At 39.7% G+C, this 18,435-nt stretch overlaps 1 protein-coding gene across 3 annotated transcripts in view; it reads right to left on the bottom strand.

The window, feature by feature from the left end:
• The window catches only part of PLS3 (plastin 3), an 80,328-nt gene that overhangs the window by 50,902 nt on the left and 10,991 nt on the right, over positions 1–18,435 (bottom strand). The window contains exon 1 of one of the 3 annotated variants that reach the window (XM_019792919.2): positions 1,416–1,488. The exons of the other annotated variants lie outside the window; for them this stretch is intronic. The gene's annotated coding sequence lies outside the window, so the exon portion shown is untranslated. Of the gene's footprint in view, positions 1–1,415; positions 1,489–18,435 lie in introns of those variants that run through there. 3 annotated transcript variants of the gene reach the window in all.

Here is an 18,435-nt window from a genome sequence, read left to right as displayed (position 1 = left end):
AAAGGCTATTTAAAAATAAGTTAGTAACTTTTCCAATAATAGAAACATTCAATTCAATTTAGTCAGACTGAAGATATGCTTTACATTCTTACCAGTCAAGAATTTTTACAGATATTTCACATACATCGTAATCATATTCTAAAAGCCCCTTTCCCTGTGAGGAATACTATATCAAAGCCAAAGATAAAACAACAAAGTGACACCTCTCCTTTTCCCACCAAAAGCCAAGCTTGTATTAACTCCTTGGATTGAAACAGCACACTCTCCTTTACAAAGGTCTAAGCCTGTCTATATTTCCTAAGTAAACACTGATACTTTCCCCAAATATCTGAATAATTCATGAAAAAATACATTTGCTGCTAAAGAAATTAATTAACGTTCACAGCGGAGAGGGATGTCATTGTCCTTTCCTATGAAAATTAACATTGAAGCCAAGGGCAGCCTTCAGGTGTGTGTGCCTGTGTCTGTGTGTGCTATACACACACACATATACACACACATCGCAAGGCAAGATCAGACTAGTTAACGTGCTACCATTCCAAACAAAGTATTAGGATGCACAACTCAGAAATCACTCAAGATAGAATTTTAGCTTAGACTTTGAGCTAAGCTGAAAGCTTATCTGTGAGTCACTGAAAGTGCCTCCTGCAATGTTACATACCCTGCTTATATGTTCTCAAATATAGTACTTGTTAATTGAGAAAACACTTCTGACTGCATACACGCAGAGTCTGGATATCTAGCTCTGTTGAAACAAGGAGAAATCAAACGTATATGGATCACCAATGGATGGAAATCCCTGACGAGTTTGTGAGCACCAGAAATCACCATCACTACCACGTTACAATAACAGCACCCAAATTTCATCACCAGTGATTTTCATGTACCTTGTAAAATATAAATAAATAGTAATACAACGTTTGTCACAAGTCATTTCATAAGAGCAGAATACTGGTCTAATCGTAACCTATTCTGTCATGACAGCTGCCTCATCTTTTCCACAGAGTACTGAAAAACCATTTATGGATCAAAGGCATCAAAGGCATTTGAAATTCCACTCCCCCTCCCCCAAGATATAAAGTAATAGTTTCTGTCACTTAAACCTCTGAGCCTCTAACGTGATAGATACAGGTATATAATTAAGACTTCAAAACAAATTTTTAGAAAGTACAAAGTTCTTAGAATATTCCCCAAATAATGAAAAGGCAGAATATAAAGAGAAAATTTGAGATTCTAAAACTTCAAAAATTTTCTTATATTTGGTTCTCCTCGAATAAGTAAGGTTTAGAATGCATCTCCAAATGCTTAACTGTGCAAACACATAGTAAGAATCTCAAGCTTTTAAAATACATTTCTGCTTAAATATTCAGTCATCGAGAAGTTAGAGCCTAACAAAATAGTATTAAAATAGTTACCCTTCTGCGACGAGAGCAAACCTGTTTCTTTCTCTCTTGCAGCACTAATGGAAGGAACCTCCCACGCCCAGAAAGCCAATCTGGAAACCCAACATTCTTCTTACAATTGCAACTTTGGAGAGCAAGTCATAACACTTCCTGCTAGAAAAAGAGAACACCCTGACAAAGGAATGATACAATGCTTACGAATCCCCTTCCTGACAGCCTCGTGGTATTCTGCCAAATATTAATAAAATCTAACTTCATGAGATGTAGTGAAAAGTTAATTTTTTATTTTTTTTTAAATTTCAGTTCCGCCGAAATCCTGCCAAGAACACAAGGGAATTTAAAAAGTTGGTTCAGGTCAGATAGCTACAACCCACATACCTATTTAGAGCCTGAACATTAGCCAAGTAACCTGCTTATTTTAGAACACATGGAACCAGCTTCTCCCCCGTGCCCAAGTCACTCGTCCATAGGAAAGTCCATGACTTAGGCAAAGGAACGGTCTCAGACTACTTGCGTTCTCTGTTGCTCATTTCAATCTATACCTCTTCATGCCTTCATACAACAGTTATGCTCCATATGCTAGGTGTTGTAGCATTGATAGCCGAGGATCTAGGTCTTGTGTTCTTTTGAAAAGGGCAGCTACTGAGTGTGGGAATTGTATTTTCTACAGGCACGGCACATAGGAAGTAAGCCAATACTTTTCTATTCAGGGGCAGTACCACAGAGTAGTTAAGGGCTGTGTTGCTTAAGGTCCTGGGCCTCTGTTTTCTCAGCCAGGGATGATAATAGTAATGACTTCGGGTAATAGTCACTATCGTGTACGTTGTTGGGATGCCTAAGTGATTTAGTATGTGTTCGAAATTGGGATCATATCCTGGCACATGGTAGGCATTAAGTATGTGATAACTGGTAGTCTTCCTATTGAAATCTGCTTTTAAACCCATCGAGCAATTCCAGTCGGTCAATTGCTAAATTAAGCAACTGGTTCTCTGTGAGTGCCTTTTAGGAGAGAGAACAGGAAATCCACAGGGGTACTGTTCCAGGGTCAAGAGACCATTTCCAATACTGACATGGGGCAAGCCGATCATTCGAAAGGATATGGAGCACAGTGCGAGCGTCAGGGTCTGAGGAGTCGGCCAGACTTGAATTCTGTGTGACCTCAAGCAACTACTTACCTTCTCTGGGCCCTAGGTCCATATCTCTAGAGATCGAGCTAATTCCACACACTTCTCAAGGGTTACTACAATGATTAAAGGAGATGACAGTACGCCAGAGCGTCTGGCTCCAGCAAGGTGCTGAGTGGCAGACGTTGTTATAATCTTTCTGGGCTATAACATGCGTAGTACCGTCTGCCCTACCCACCTAACGTGAATGAAAGTGAGATCTGAAACACTCCAGTCCTTTATAAATAACTGAAAGCAAACCAAAGCATTTTCTGACAACACACTGAATTCTCAAAATAAGGAGGCAACTCCGACCGACTGCAGAATGCTGCAGAGTGGTCCCCCGAACGAGGCAGAGTGTTCTCCTGCCTTCATCACTAAGCACCATTAGCAGACCCTGGACTGCGTTTTGTCTCCTTAATGGAAGCACTTTATTTCATCAATCACAAAAGCTGCATGAAATATCAAAAGGCAACAAATCCGGAACAGAAGGAACACAGGCAGGAGCCGGAGGATGTGCTTTTCCATCTGTCTCTGTGGCTGACTCACTACGTGAAGCCCCTTCCATGTTCCGGAGTCTCGATTTCTCCATTTGTAAAAGTAAAGCACAGCACTCTCCGCCTGCGGCCTGCCCGGGAACACGCGGAGTACCTCTCCAACACCTGGAGCTAGGTTTTCCCAGCCTCACCTCTGCCGCGCCCCGCTTGTCACCTGCGGCCCCTTAGATGGGTCCATGGCCCTCGACAATAATCAGGCTACGTGGAATCAGCCGCCCTCCACCTGCCCTTCCGTGGCCACCCCGAGGGAACGCGCCTCCTTTCTAGCCGTGTGAACTCCAAGGCTAGTCTGTGATCACAGACAAATCCCGTCAACACCCAGTCTCTGGCGTTCAAGTCCCTTTACAACATCCTAGAGCTCATGTAAACTGCAAAACCTCGTGAGGTTTGTGAAGGTTCAGGGATGGATGGATGCTCCCTTCAGAAAGGCACATCTTCTCCTTAGGCAGTACGAGGCCATTTTCTCAGAGACTGTTCTATCGCATCAGTAGTTGAACCAGTTTTTTAGTCTGCGGCCCATTTTGTAACCTCAGTGCCTCATCATCTGAGGTATGTGTGGGCGTGCAGGGGTGGGGTGGGGGGCGGGGCGTGTTGGTGCGTGTGCCTGTGTGTGACTCTTGTGTGGGAACAGAATCTCTCTTTTCACTGTGGGTAGTGAAAGTTGGTGTGGGAACCGAAAATGGTGGCAGGAGTTGGGGAAGACATTTCACGTTTTTTCTAAGCAGGCCACAGAGTGAAAACCACTTTGACGCAGCATTCCCAATTCATCATGATGAGCGCTCAGATGGTACAACCAAATCCACAGAGTGAAAAGTTCACACACGGGCACCTCTGGACGGACACACACACACACACACACACACACCCCTAAGGGTGGAAGGGAAGGAAAGAGGCACACCCGAAGTTGCCTGAGAGTTTCACAGACGTATCAGGGTAACTCTCATTCAAACGTCATGCTCTCCACCGCACCCAGCAACGAGTATATTCTTTCCACATGTGACATATACACTGGCGGCCCCTCCCGCTGTGGTTAGACACACCTCAGTAACACTGACCTATTGTCCTCTAATGAAGCAGGATTTTACCCATCTGCACACCTTATAAGGCAAACAAACAAATAATAACACTCACAGTGAGTGAAACACTGAAGCAAAGGGATCGTACAGAAATTAACAGGCAGGGAACTGCTATTGTATTTTGGACTATATTGGAAAGTTTAGGAAATTTATACTAGGAGTAGTAGGTGCACGCACTTCCTACGGCATGGATGTGTCCGCTTGAACAATCAAGCGTGTCTGGTTTATGTTATCATTCTTTTCATATTTGAGGCAGAAATAAGCCACAAATACATCTTAATTATTTCAGGATTCCAAGGGATGTCTCCTCAACAGTAAGGATTTATTAGCTCTGTATTTGTGTAACAAAGTAACCAAAATCTTAAAATAGGATGTCTTATTCCATATTAAATTATATACTTTGTCCTAATGCACTAAAACAAAAGGTTGAAATAAATAGAAGTTAGTTTTAAGCATTTGCGTCCTCCAAAAACAGCTGAACTACAGACAGGGCAAGGAACCGATTGAAAAGACGTCTGTTGTGACTATAGTTAACAATACTGAACTGTATATTTGAAGTTTGCTGAGAGTAAATCCTAAAAGTTTTCATCATAAGAAAATCTCTAACTATGTGAGGTGTTGGACGTTAACTAGTCTTTTTGCGGTGATCATTTCACAATATACATGTATATCGAATCATTATGCGGTACCCCTGAAATTAATGCAATGTTAATGCCAATTACATCTCAGTAATACTGGGGGGAAAAAAGTGTTCTGTTCATAGCTAGTAAAACCATATAAAGAAACAACTCAGATGCTATACACCTTTCTATCCTGAGGTTCTCATTCAAAAAAAATAAGGAAAGAGGAAAGAAAAGGAAACAGGAGAGGAAAAAGAAAAGGACCAGAAACAACAAACACTCAATGATTCCGAAATTTTTGGCCTCAGGACCTGAGGACCCCAAAGAGCTTTTTGATATGAGGGTTAAATCTATCAATGCATTTATCATATTAAAAACTACAACTGGGAAAATTTCAAGGTATAAAGTAACAATAAACCATTATATGTTAACATAACATTTTTAATGAAAATCACTAGATTCCCCTCTCCCAAATGAGTGGAGAGTAAATTGTTTACATTTTTCAAACTGCTTTATCATTTAACTTAATACAAAGACAAGTGCGTTTTCATATCTGCCTCCTACCCTCAATGTTGTTTCAGGTTCAAGTGTATCCAGAAAATATGGCCTCACACAGATACATTGCTGAAAGAAGTATTTTAAGAGCCCTTTCAGATAATTATGGATATTCTTCTTTATAATGCTACACCAAAACTTGAGAAGTGGTAGTTTCTTAAATGTTAGTTGCAGTGTGGAATTTGATACCATACAGATGAATTTTTCCTACTCTGTTACATTAAAATCCAACTTTGCACATTAAATGGGCCTTTTACCCATGCTTGCTATTTTAACATTATGCATGGGTCATTTGGAACAATATTGTTTGACTAATGCAGATCTTCCAAATGTTGTCCCACTTCATTTTACAATATCTAACAAATCACTTTCATTAAAAACACCACTGATCTCAGAAAAATCTAAGTATCGATACTCGATGGTTGATGCAAGTTTTCAAAATTTTGAATTTCTGCTTGAAAGCTCTAATTTTATCTTTGGCAACAAATACTCTCAGTTGTTTGCCCTGTAGTAAGAGGCACACTTGGTTCATTTAAAAAAGTTTTTAAGTAATCTCTATACCCAAATGTGGGTTTGAACTCACGACCCTGAGATCAAGAGTCGCATGCTCTCCCGACTGAGCCAGTGAGGCGCCCCTCGCTTGGTTCATTTTTTTTTTTTTTAAGATTTTATTTATTTATTTGACAGACACAGCCAGCGAGAGAGGGAACACAAGCAGGGGGAGTGGGAGAGGAAGAAGCAGGCTCCTAGCGGAGGAGCCTGACATGGGGCTCGATCCCAGAACGCCAGGATCACGCCCTGAGCCGAAGGCAGACGCTTAACGACTGCGCCACTCAGGCGCCCCTTGGTTCATTTTTGATAAAATATCTGCCATATACTCAGGTCTGAATAATCAGTTAACGGGTCATTCAATCTTTCAAGTAAAACCAGTTTTCTATTTTGAAAAGATGCAGCGAATATAGCTTGCAACTCAAACAAGCACACGTACTCTTCCTCAAGACGCCCACTGTACATCTATATGCAGCAGAAAAGCGTTATGTATGCTTCCCATTTCATCACACAGAATATTAAAAAGATGTATGCCCAAGAATTCAGAGTTAATAAAATTAATTTTTCCTGCTTCATTAAGGATATTCTTAAATGAAACCCACATTGTAGGTCTTTAAGTGTAGGGGATGCGGTTGAATACAAGGACTACTAAGAGAGGGTGGTGCCACTGCCTTGCGTCTTGCTAAGGCAGCAGCAGTTTTACCACCATTGCTTTGGCACCACCCGTGCAAATGTCAACACAGATGAAAAGGTGGGTAACATCTTAGTGTCAGTATGCAAGTAATTTTGATCCCCAAGGGCCCCTAGGCCAACACTGTTTTTTGAGAAGTGGTGCTTTATTTCGTAACATTTATCATGGAGTCATCGAATTTTAGAGACAAAACACATAAAGTGTGTAGAGTTTATTTTTTAAGATTTATTTATTTATTTTAGAAAGAGAGATCAGGAGCGGGAGGGGCAGATGGAGAGGGAGAGAGAATCTGAAGAAGACTCCGCACTGTGTGTGGAGCCTGACGCGGGGCTCAATCTTGCAACCCGGGGATCACATCCTGAGCCGAAACCAAGAGTCAGACGCTCAACTGACTGTGCCACCCAGGCGCCCCAGGTGTATAGGTTTTGACAAGAAACTCAAAACTGAGAATATAATTACCGGAATTGCATGGATAGGTTTTCATGTGAGTTCTGTGGCTGTTGCATTATGAAAAGAAAAATTAATGCATTGATACCAGTTCTGAGGGGACCATTATACAGCTTATCCATTCCAAGGAGCATTTTACAGAATCAGGTGCATGTCTGTAAGACTTGAATTTATCATGATAGTGTAGTTGAGAAACTTTTAATTTATCTTTTAAAAAGATTAAGAATGTTTCAAAATACCCAGGGTGGCAAATCAGATTTTTCTTCTGATAAACAGTGTTTCTCTGATGTAAACTAAAACAGAAAGAAAGGGTTTGAAAGTTAAAGTCCTGTGTGAAATGCAAAAAGTATTACTATTTTAAAATATTAAAAATTAGGGGCGCCTGCCTGGCTCAGTTAGTGGAGCATGTGACTCTTGATTTTGAAGTCGTGAGTTCAAGCCCCACATTGGGCCTAGAGGTTACTTTAATAAAAATAAAAAAGTAATATATTAAAAATCGGGTGTGCTGTGGGGTGCCTGGGTGGCTCAGTCAGTGAAGCTTCCAATTCTTGGTTTAGGCTCAGGTTGTGATCTCGTGGGTTGGGATGGAGGTGCAAGGAGGTGCAAGTTGCAATGGCTCCATGCTCAGCAGGGAGTCTGCCTCTCCCTTTCCCTCTGCCCCTCCCCCCACTTGCACGTGCACTCTCTCTCAAACAAATCTTTAAACAAACAAATAAATAAAATTAATTAAAACTAGATGTGCTGTAGTACTTATGGGCAATATATGGGGTATTTTAAAGCAAATCCCAAACAACAAATAAAAAGGAAGCAGAGAAAAGATGAAATAACAACATCAAATGTTGATAATTGTTAAAGGTATGGGGGGGTGGAATTCACTATGCTATTTTACTTTGCATGTTTGAGAATTTCCATGAAAATACGTCTTAAAAAATTCCATGTGCTTAGAAGAGAGTATTCAGTATACTGGCAAGCAAAAATAAAATTCCTGGCTCGCATTCATTCCCTGAGACAAATACCAAATGAGCCTCCACTCTGTAAAAGGCACCGTACTAGATGGCATCAGGAAATACAAAGGTTATGAAACATGCCTTTCACAGCGAAAGGGCTCACTCAGAGCATCCGTGTCCATATATGTCATGAATTCCCTAAAATGGGTATAATGGCTCTGCCACGACAGTCCTCAGGGGTACTTACACTATGGCAAAGCACGCGCTGGGCCAACTGAGTTGCCAGTCATCACAATGCAATTTTCAGAAAAGAGAAAAGACAAAGGGCAGGAAAAGAAAATACAAAAAAGAAACTGAGAAGCTAAGAAACGAGAGAGTCTCTCTGGTGTTCCTCTCTAAAAGGAAACGAACAAGGGATGTGAGCGAATATGGGCATGACCACATCATGTTTCCACCACAAGCCATCATCTTATTTCGCTGCAGGACAGGAACCATCATGTCATATCCTTTGAGTCAGCTCTTGTACTACTCACAGAGGCAAAAATAACTGAGCAATACATTCATTTTCCATGGAGAACACCAAGTATTCTAGAATCCTTCAAATGACTGAAGGCAACATTTATTAATGCCATACGTTAGCATTCATTTCCAGGCCTACTGTGTCCTTTTCACCATCTCCCTCCACACGAATTAAGCCCATCCTGAAGAATATATCCACGCGTTAAACTAGTAACATTCCTCAGTTACTCAAGGGATCTGATTATAACATTAATAAATGAAACATAAAAGTGACAAGCAAAAATTCAATTATTTCCTTATCAGGTTCCAGCTTCCTGCCATAGATTCCAAACAAACTGTCAATTTTTCCCTATTCCAACTTCAGGTAAAATGCGTAAGAGTTCTCGAAACTCATGCGCTGAAAGTCTTTAAAAGCTGAGAGTATTAAATGATTTAAAATTACACTACTGCTTCAATATTTAATGTTTACTAAGGTCTAGGAAGGCAGTGATTTGTCTGCTGCGTTTACCAATCTATCTCAAGCATCTAGAACAGTGCTTGGCACACATAATATAGGATAATGACATTGCGTCCAAAAGGAATTAAACTCATTTGCTATAGTGGTTTATTTATTTATTTTTAAAGATTTTATTTATCCATTTGACAGAGATAGAGACAGCCAGCGAGAGAAGGAACACAAACAGGGGGAGTGGGAGAGGAAGAAGCAGTCTCATAGCAGAGGAGCCTGATGTGGGGCTCGATCCCATAACGCCGGGATGACGCCCTGAGCCGAAGGCAAACGCTTAACTGCTGTGCCACCCAGGCGCCCCTGCTATAGTGGTTTATTACAAAACCAAGAACAAACTTTTAGCGCTTGTAATGCAAACCAAATAAATATACACATAAAAGGCATCTACTCTTGTCACTTTGGGTGACTCTACAAAATAAGATGATTTCTGAGAGCTAATCTGGCAAAACACTGTACGGTGACATCTTCCTAGTGGCATGTATCCATGATCATATCTGAATACAATATGAAAGGGAGGACTAAAATTCTCCGCTTTTAAGAAATAAAGGCCCTTCAGAGGAAAGAAGTGGAATGGAAAGTAGAAAGAACTATGAATTTTATCGACTGTTCCCTCAAATTTACTGCACAAAGAAAGAAAAATCTCACTTAGCTGTCAAGACACCACTGCTGATTGTTTTCTAAACTTTATATTTTTTTAATTTTTATTTTTTTTTAGTTTTCTAAACTTTAAAACGAGTACTCTTTGACCTCACAAGGAATACTGAAACCTTCTAAAGAAAGAGCGGCTTTAGCATTTCCTGCCTGCCTGCCCTAGTCCAAGATTAACCTTGTCAGTTCTTAGGAAGACATATAAAACCCCTTTAAATGACTAATTCAGATGAAGTGGTAACACGAAGCCATAGTTTATAAGACGCTGGTTTCTACTTGTTACCAGATGTTGCCATCACTTCAAAGTGTTAAATGCATTCATGAAGGGGTTCAGATATATTTGCATGTGAAATATTTTCTGACTTCCGCTATTACTGTGGAGACATGTTCCCAGAGAAATATTGTTGCCTCATTGTCTAATAAAACGTCTTTAAGATTGCCAATATTCATGTTAAGAACCACCAAGTACTCTAGGTGAATCTAACCCTTCCACGTAATTCTTGCAAGCACGTATATATATACATTTTCAAAACGTAACACAAATTAATTCCATTTCATTGGGAGTTTGCCATGAACAGCTAGCTTAAAGGTCTAGCTTAAAGATCCATATTTTTTTTTAAAGATTTTATTTATCCATTTGACAGAGATAGAGACAGCCAGCGAGAGAGGGAACACAAGCAGGGGGAGTGGGAGAGGAAGAAGCAGGCTCATAGCGGAGAAGCCTGACGTGGGGGGCTCGATCCCATAACGCCGGGATCACGCCCTGAGCCAAAGGCAGACGCTTAACCGCTGTGCCACCCAGGCGCCCCTAAAGATCCATATTTTTGTGTATGTATACTTTTGGAATTTTTTAGGCAAGGACACAGTCCCCAGCTTTACCCCAGGTTAGGATTCCTTTACTAGGTATCATTCAACAATTGCAGGAAGTTTTCTGCTTCTATCCATTCTTTTATGATTACTTTCTTTGGTTGTGTTGCCATTAGTTTTTATTTGCTTAATTAAAAGATTTTTTGCATCTCCAGAGAGAGTTCAATTCAACAACAATGGTCGCTATTTTCCACACATAATGGTCATTTGTTAAATTCAGCCCGACACAGAATCCTGAACACAATGTAGGGTTATCCTTAAATTGGCCACAAAAATACTGTGGTATCATAAAGTGTTATCTGCCCTTACTATTCAGACATGTGGGAGATGCCCCATAAATGTTATTAATTATATTTTTGCTGAGATGCATCAATTTTATTTCTTTGAGAATGAAGTTGAATCCATAAACATTACACTATGCTGGCTCTGGTTTTTAGAGACCAAATTATAACTGACCAGTGGTGCTTGCTCAATATTTTATTTGGCAAGCTGTTAGCTGGTACAACTAAAAAGTCTCATTATAATTCTGCCACAAAGCAAATGGCTTCTATGGCCGTCACTTGCTAAAAATCATATTGTTAGCAAAAAGTCACCCACACCAGGGTAACTTTTTCCCTCTTTCAGTTTATCCCTCTCCCTGGTACTATGTTACCTCAGAAGTTGGCTAAAGCCACTATCAGTGTTCTTTTGACAGGGTAGACTGTCATAGGCTTAACGATTCTGAGAATTCACTGCTTTAAAGAATGCACTTTTAAGTCTCTCATTAGACCAAATAAATACAAACGCAGATCACCTATATGTGAAAAAAGAAACTGGAATATCTGTTTATAATGGATACCATTTCATTGCATTCTTCCTTAAATTACACTTTTTTGATTATGGGGAATGTTATGGTACAGCTGTGGCCATTACCTAAACAAAGTTAGGTGTAGGCTGGTGGGAGAAACAATGGCTGATATTAGTGGTAGTAAATTTCTCTATAATGATTACACTAAAACTATGAGCCATAGGCTCTAACTTAGGGAAGTTTCCATTATTGAGAAGTTAATTCTGCTAACTCTATTTAAGGTAGTATAATTGGACTGCGATTTTCAAATTCCAGTCTAAGCCTAACCACTTAATACCACATATATAATGTTATAGGCCACCAGTGATGTAGTTTGTTAAAGCAATACGAGCCAATCTAGAATATAAACAGGATGGGAAAGATAGCCAGAGGTTTTTTGGTGTCTCCACCCTGAATCATTAAGCAGAAAGAAGGGTGGAAAAGCTTTATCTTGAGAAAGCAAGACAGAAATGAAAGCATGATCTCATTCACTTTCCCTCACCCAAAAGCAACATGGTGACATTTTCTCTTCCATTCTTCTTCAACCTTAATCAATTTAACAATCTCTTTCTTTTTTTTTTTTTTTACACCTAAGAGTAAGTTTCCAAGTGTCCTATTTGAATTAAGAGGTTTACCAGATTCTTTTTGTAATTTTTAAGATTTTATTTTGCAGAATCAAAGATCAAAGCATGAGAATGCACAGAAGTTTTCATTTAAAACTTTTGATTCACTGTGAATAACAAACACATCCCAAACTTCAATACCCCAAATCCCAATGCTTTAGTGGCATATTCTATTTTGCTCTTTGAGGAAATGCATTTGTTTAAAACAACAGGAGAGGTAAACCATAATTTCCTTAAGGCAGAACAATAGGTTTAGGAATCTTGTACACAAAAATCTAATGCGGGGTGGGGTCTTCAAAATTCTGGAAGTAAGCCTTCAAAAAAATTTTAAATTAAAAAATAGATCAATGATTTAGAACCTGAAAGTTAAGTATCTAAATCAAGAATGTGACATTCCTTTGAAAAAAGGTAACTTCCAATTTTGGCAATCAAAAAAAGGCATTCAAGTTATGTCTGAAGAGAAATGACCAATTAATATTCATTCAATGATTTAAAAATCATAGCAGTTGGGGAGCCTGGCTGGCTCAGTTGGTGGAACATGTGTCTCTTGATCTCAGGGTCGTGAGTTCAAGCCCTATGATGACTGTGGAGATTGCTTAAAGAAATAAATAAATCTTGAAAAAAGATAAAAAATAAAATCATAAAAATTGGGACCACTGTAGAAAAGAAGACCTAGCGCGAGACCACAGCAGAGATTAAAAAAATTGTCTTCCTGGGGCGCCTGAGTGGCTCAGTCGTTAAGTGTCTGCCTTTGACTCAGGGCCTGATCCCGGGGACCTGGGATCGAGCCCCACATCGGGCTCCCCACTCAGCGGGAAACCTGCTTCTTCCTCTCTCACTCCCCCTGCTTGTGTTCCCTCTCTTGCTGGCTCTCTCTCTGTCAAATAAATAAATAAAATCTTAAAAAAAAATTCTTCCTTACTGGAATTCCCATTTTTAAGTTAATTAACATTGCATATGCAATCTCAAAATTCTTATTCATTAATGCGATTTCTAGCAACATCCTAGCAGAGTTTTGTGTAGTCACAGACCAGCTTATTCTAAAAACTTACGTGGAAGCAAAGAGGTCTTAGCACAGGTAAAATACTTTGAAAAATAAAGTGGGTGGAATCACTCTGCTTGGTGTCAAATCCTAGTTTGCGGCTGCAGCAGCCAAGACAAGGTGGGATCCTCAGAGCAACAGACACAGAATAATGGAACAGACCAGAGAGCCCAGAAAGAGATCTACACGAGTTTGCTCAACCGATTTGTGACAAGGGAAGAAATTTGAAACTCTTCCAGAACCATGTTTGGTGTTGGATAGGTTATCAAAACAATAATCCATAAAAAAGAAATAGTGATAAATTGGGCCTTGTCAAAATAAATACCTTTGTTCTGTGAAAGACCTTGGTTCAGAGGATGGAAAGACAAGTTACAAAGAGAAAACAGTTGTATACCACATATCAGACAAAGGATTATTATCTAGAATATAGAAAGGCCTCTCACAACTCAACATTTAAAAAATCCAATTAGAAAAATAGGCAAAAGACACGAACAGATATTACACCAAAGAGGATACCCAGATAGGAAAGAAACACATAAAAAGATGTTCGACATCGTTAACCACTGGGAAATGCAAAACGAAACCACAATGGGGAATCACTACACACCTATCAGAATGGCTAAAATTAAAAAAAAAAAAAAAAAAAAAAACCAAACACAGTGACAACACCAAATGCGGGCAAGGACGTGGAAAAACTACACCACTCATACATTGCTGGTAGGAGATTAAATAGCAGTCACTCTGGAAAAACATTTTGGCAGTTTCTTACAAAACTAAACATGCAACTCCCCTACAACCCAGAAATTGCACTTTTGGGGCCTGAATCCTAAAGAAATAAAAACTTACAGTCACACAAAAACCTGTACACAAATGTTTACAGCGGCTTTATTTGTAATAGCCAAAATTGGAAATGGCCCAGACGTTCTTCAATGGGTAAGTGGCTCACAAAACTGTAGCACAGCTACCCCATGGAACACTACTCAGCAATAAAAAGGAAGTAATTGTTGATATAGACAGCTTGGACGAATCTCCAAAGACTCAGGCCCAGTAGGGAAAAAATCCCCAAATTACATACTCTGTGATTTTATTTATTTATTTTTCTAAAGATTTATTTATTTACTTGTGAGAGAGAGTGAGTGAGCACAAGCAGGAGGAGCAGAGGGAGAGGGAGAAAGAATCTCAAGCAGACTCCGTGCTGAGTACGCAGCCTGATGCGGGGCTCAATCTCACTACCCTGAGATCATGACCTGAGCCAAAACCAAGTTGGTCGCTCAACCCGGCTGTGCCCCTGAGGCGCCCCTGTGATTTCGCTTATATATTTTTGAAATGACAAAGTCATTAATGGTTTCCAGAGGGTAGAGATGGGGGAGGGAGGAAGGAGGTACGTGTTGTTATAAAAGGGTAACAAAAGGAATTCTAGCAGTGATGGAACTTGACTTTGATTCTGCACTATGGTCTTGCAAAAGGTTTCCACTGGGGGAAACTGGGTAAAGGGTACACAGGATCTTTCTGAGTTCTTTCTTACATGTTTAAGATTATGGAAAAGTAAAAATTAAAAAACAGATCTAATTCAGACTTAACCACAGAATATAGTATAATTAAACTGATAAGGGAAAGAGACTAAAATCTACTTGCAATAATTCCATATTCTGTTTTCAACATTATTCCCACTAATCTTTCCAAAACATTACTGACAATAACTATTAACATAATAGCCTTAGTATAGACAGTCAATTCATGACTCCATTAAAGTACCTGATCTGGGTCAAAGATCCTTTTTTTTCTGTTCAATACCAAAATAAAAAGCCGAAATAAAGGAGAATTTCAGAGCTAAACCTCATCGATGTATGATAATTTAGGTATCTGTTCTTGGAATTATTTACTTAAGAGGCACTTCTCCTCAGATATTCACATGGATCACCCCTTGATCTCCTTCATGTCTTGCCCCAAATATCTTTCTGAGAGTGAAGCCTTCTTCTGTGACCACCTGATTTGGAAATAGCAATGCCCATCTTCCCACTCCCTAGACCCTCAATCCTGCTGCACTTTTCTTCACAACACATTACCATCAAATACGCTATATCATTGTTTATTTTCTATCTCCCCCTAGTAGGATGTAAACCTCCTAAGGGTGGTAATTTTTGTTTGTTTCGGTTAAAGTTATCATCACCAGTGCCTAGTACACTACCTGACCTAGAGAAGGCATTCAGTAAATATTTGAATATACGAATGACATGGAATTTTGTGTGTGTGTGTGAGGAATAAAACAAAGAGGACATACTGGCTCTCTCAGAGTGGCAAAAGCCACTTTAAAAGAAATCAAGAGTGAGAAATCTCATAATGTATATCCAATATATTGACACTGAAGTTTTCAAAATCTTTTGGATACAGCACAATATAGGAAACTCTTTTAAGATCAGTAATTAGGACTGCAGTTTTGTTAGTGTTAAGAGTAGCCTGGACTGAATATATGACCTAGAAAAATAATTACCACTGTAAAGCCATTACTAATGAATTTCCCTTAGCGATGGAAAAGCTGGCCAAGTTAAACCAAGCTGCTTAAGTTATAGGTGAAGTGTGTCTCATAGAGTTCATGTCAACTTAAATGACTTGGCAGCTGCCATTTTGTTAACACCTGAAGGAAAACACCATTTAGTATAAGCTAATTCAGAGAGGAAGAGGCTTTCCTAGTAAACAAAGTTGGATTCTGGATGTGGTATTTAACTTTATGGTGAGAAGAGTGATGAATTAGGTATCAGGAGACCCCATCTTCCATCACTGTCCTCTACCCACTGTATGCTGGGGCAAGTCAAGATCAAGTAGACCTCTGTCACCTCATCTATAAAAATCAGTGGCTGGATTAGACTCTGAGCTCTTCAAATGATGGCACATTGTCTTATTTATCTTGGTGATACCAGTGCCTGGCACACTGTTGATAATTAATAAAGGACTGTTAAATGAATTAAGTAATTACATAGGAAGTTCTAAATGTCTCTCCTGGAAATTATATCTTTTCTTGGCTGAAGTACAACCCTCCTCTCTCAGTGAGGCCTATCCTTATGTAAGGGCCCGCAAGATATGCACTGCCCATAAGACTAAGGAGATGGGGGGTGGTGGTGCCTGGATGGTTAAGTATCTGACTCTTCATCTCAGCTCAGGTCTTGATCTCAGCATTGTGAGTTCAAGCCCCGCACTGGGCTCCATGCTGGGCCTGCAGCCTACTTAAAAAAAAAAAAAAAAAAAAAAAAAAAAAAAAAAGACTAAGGAGACTGGGTCCAGAAACTTCTCTGTGGGTTAAATCCAGAACATAATGGGAGAGGTAGGTTCTAGGTATCATTAGCTATTTTGACCTGAAGCCATGCAGGTGAATCTGAGGTGATCAAGGGCGCTTGAAGAGAAAAACTCTCATCTGAAACTGAAGGGGATTCTTTTTATCATCTTTTGATAATCTCTTAGTCTCATATTTTAAGTCAGTAGGTAAAGAATCCCTCAACCTTAACATCAGATTTCCTACATGTAAAACAGCAAGCTCTTCTGAAAATGGCAAGTGTTAAATGTACTCAATATTATTTCTGGATGAATGCACTAGAAACTACTTCTCATGGTCAGCTCCTGGGAAGGGAAATGGGGGCTGGGGTCAGGGCAAGAGGCTCATTCTCTTTTCTTTATGTCCCTTTATAGCTTTTGAATTTTGTTCTGTGAATATATTTCATATTTGAGAAGCAAATTAAAAAATAAACAGATGTGCTCAATAATGGTCTAGGTCAACTGAAACTATTACGTTTCAAAGTGTTTATCGTTTACTTGTGCACTACTCAACACTTAATAGTAGGTGTTCAATGAAGGTATATAAACAAGAAATTTTGTATAGATTATACAGTATGTTTTAGAAAAGGTGATTACACAACTTTTACAGGCTTTTAATGATTCAAGTGAAAATATTACTAAGGAAAAAGGATTTGGCAACAAGTTGAAATATACTACTAAACATTAGGAAACCAAAAATTAGCTACATTGAGACGCAGAAATCAGTATTGCTCAGAGTCAAAGCAAAGATTTACAGTAACAGTAGAGTAGCGATAAACAAGAAGTCATCTTGTCAGTACCACCTCGACCTCATTAGCTGACCCGTGGTTAGACATTTATTATTAGCATTGTCCATTATTCCTAATAGCCAAAAAGTGGAAACAACCCAAACGTCTATCAACAGATAAATGGACAAAATGTGGTACATCCATACAATGGAATATTATTTGGCCATAAAAAGGAATGAAGTCTTGGTACATGTTATAGTCTGAAAGGACCTTGAAAACACTATGTCAAGTGAAAGAAACCAGTCACAAAAGACCACGTGGCTGTATGTTCCATTCATATGGAAGTCCAGAATGGGGAAATTGATGGAGACAGAAAGCAGATAGTGGTTGCTTATGGGGAGGTGGGAGGCTGGAGAGGTAGGGGACTGGGGAAGTAGGGGGGAGGTGGGAGGCTAGGAAAATGGGAGGCTGGGGAGGTAGGCGGCTGGGGAGAGTGATAGCTCAAGAGTATGAGGTTTCTTTCTGAGGGGATGGAAATGTTTGAAAACGGACTGTGGTGATGGTTGTACATATCTCTGAATATACCAAAATCTGCTGAAATTGTACACTTCACTCAATAAAACTGCTTCAAAACAGAAAAAATATATTAGTATGTCCCACTTTCTTCTTTGAGTCTAAAATTAAACCATTATCACAATGCAAGGGCCATTCATGACATTCACTCCTGACCATTGATTTAAAACAGCTGAACGAGAAAGAAAACCAAGGAAATCATTTGCTTCATCTTCTTACAGGTTCATACCACTATGTACTTTATTCGGGGTGACTCATAAGTTCGAATTTACTGGTTAGGTTTTCATAATTTAATCTTTATCAGCCAAGGCCATTCATAGCCATTTATTTTTCGCTCTTTGAAATGTATATATGGAGACCCGCCCTGTGCCAGGTACAGTGAAAAGAACTAGAAGAACGGGGCTTCCCCTCGGGGTTCCTTCTCCTCTCTCCCTAGAAGCTCAGTTCTTTCCGTGGTACCTGCAGACATGGCCGTAGAGCCTTTGATGCCCTCCCACCAAAATGGAACGATGATGAGATTTGGAGTCCTGGCTTTTCCTACTCATTTTAACGTCTGTGACAACCGAGAAGCTCAAGGAAGGAAATGAAGGTGTAGTTATTTGCTGCTGCCCCTCAGTCAGGTAAAACTGAACAGGATACTGCGCTACAGAGTGGACAAGAGCCGCAGGTACAAGTCATGGCCGCTCCGTGATCTTCAGCGCTTTCGCACACAGGGCTGTTCCCACAGCTGCAGCTCCAACCACGGCAGGACTCCGTGCCGTGCACAACAGCTACAATTTAGTAGAGC

The sequence above is a fragment of the Ailuropoda melanoleuca genome, chromosome X (genome assembly GCF_002007445.2).
Source record: "Ailuropoda melanoleuca isolate Jingjing chromosome X, ASM200744v2, whole genome shotgun sequence".
NCBI classification, from domain to species: domain Eukaryota; kingdom Metazoa; phylum Chordata; class Mammalia; order Carnivora; family Ursidae; genus Ailuropoda; species Ailuropoda melanoleuca.
Note: the sequence above shows the minus strand (reverse complement) of the source record. Positions and strands in the feature narration are given on the sequence as shown.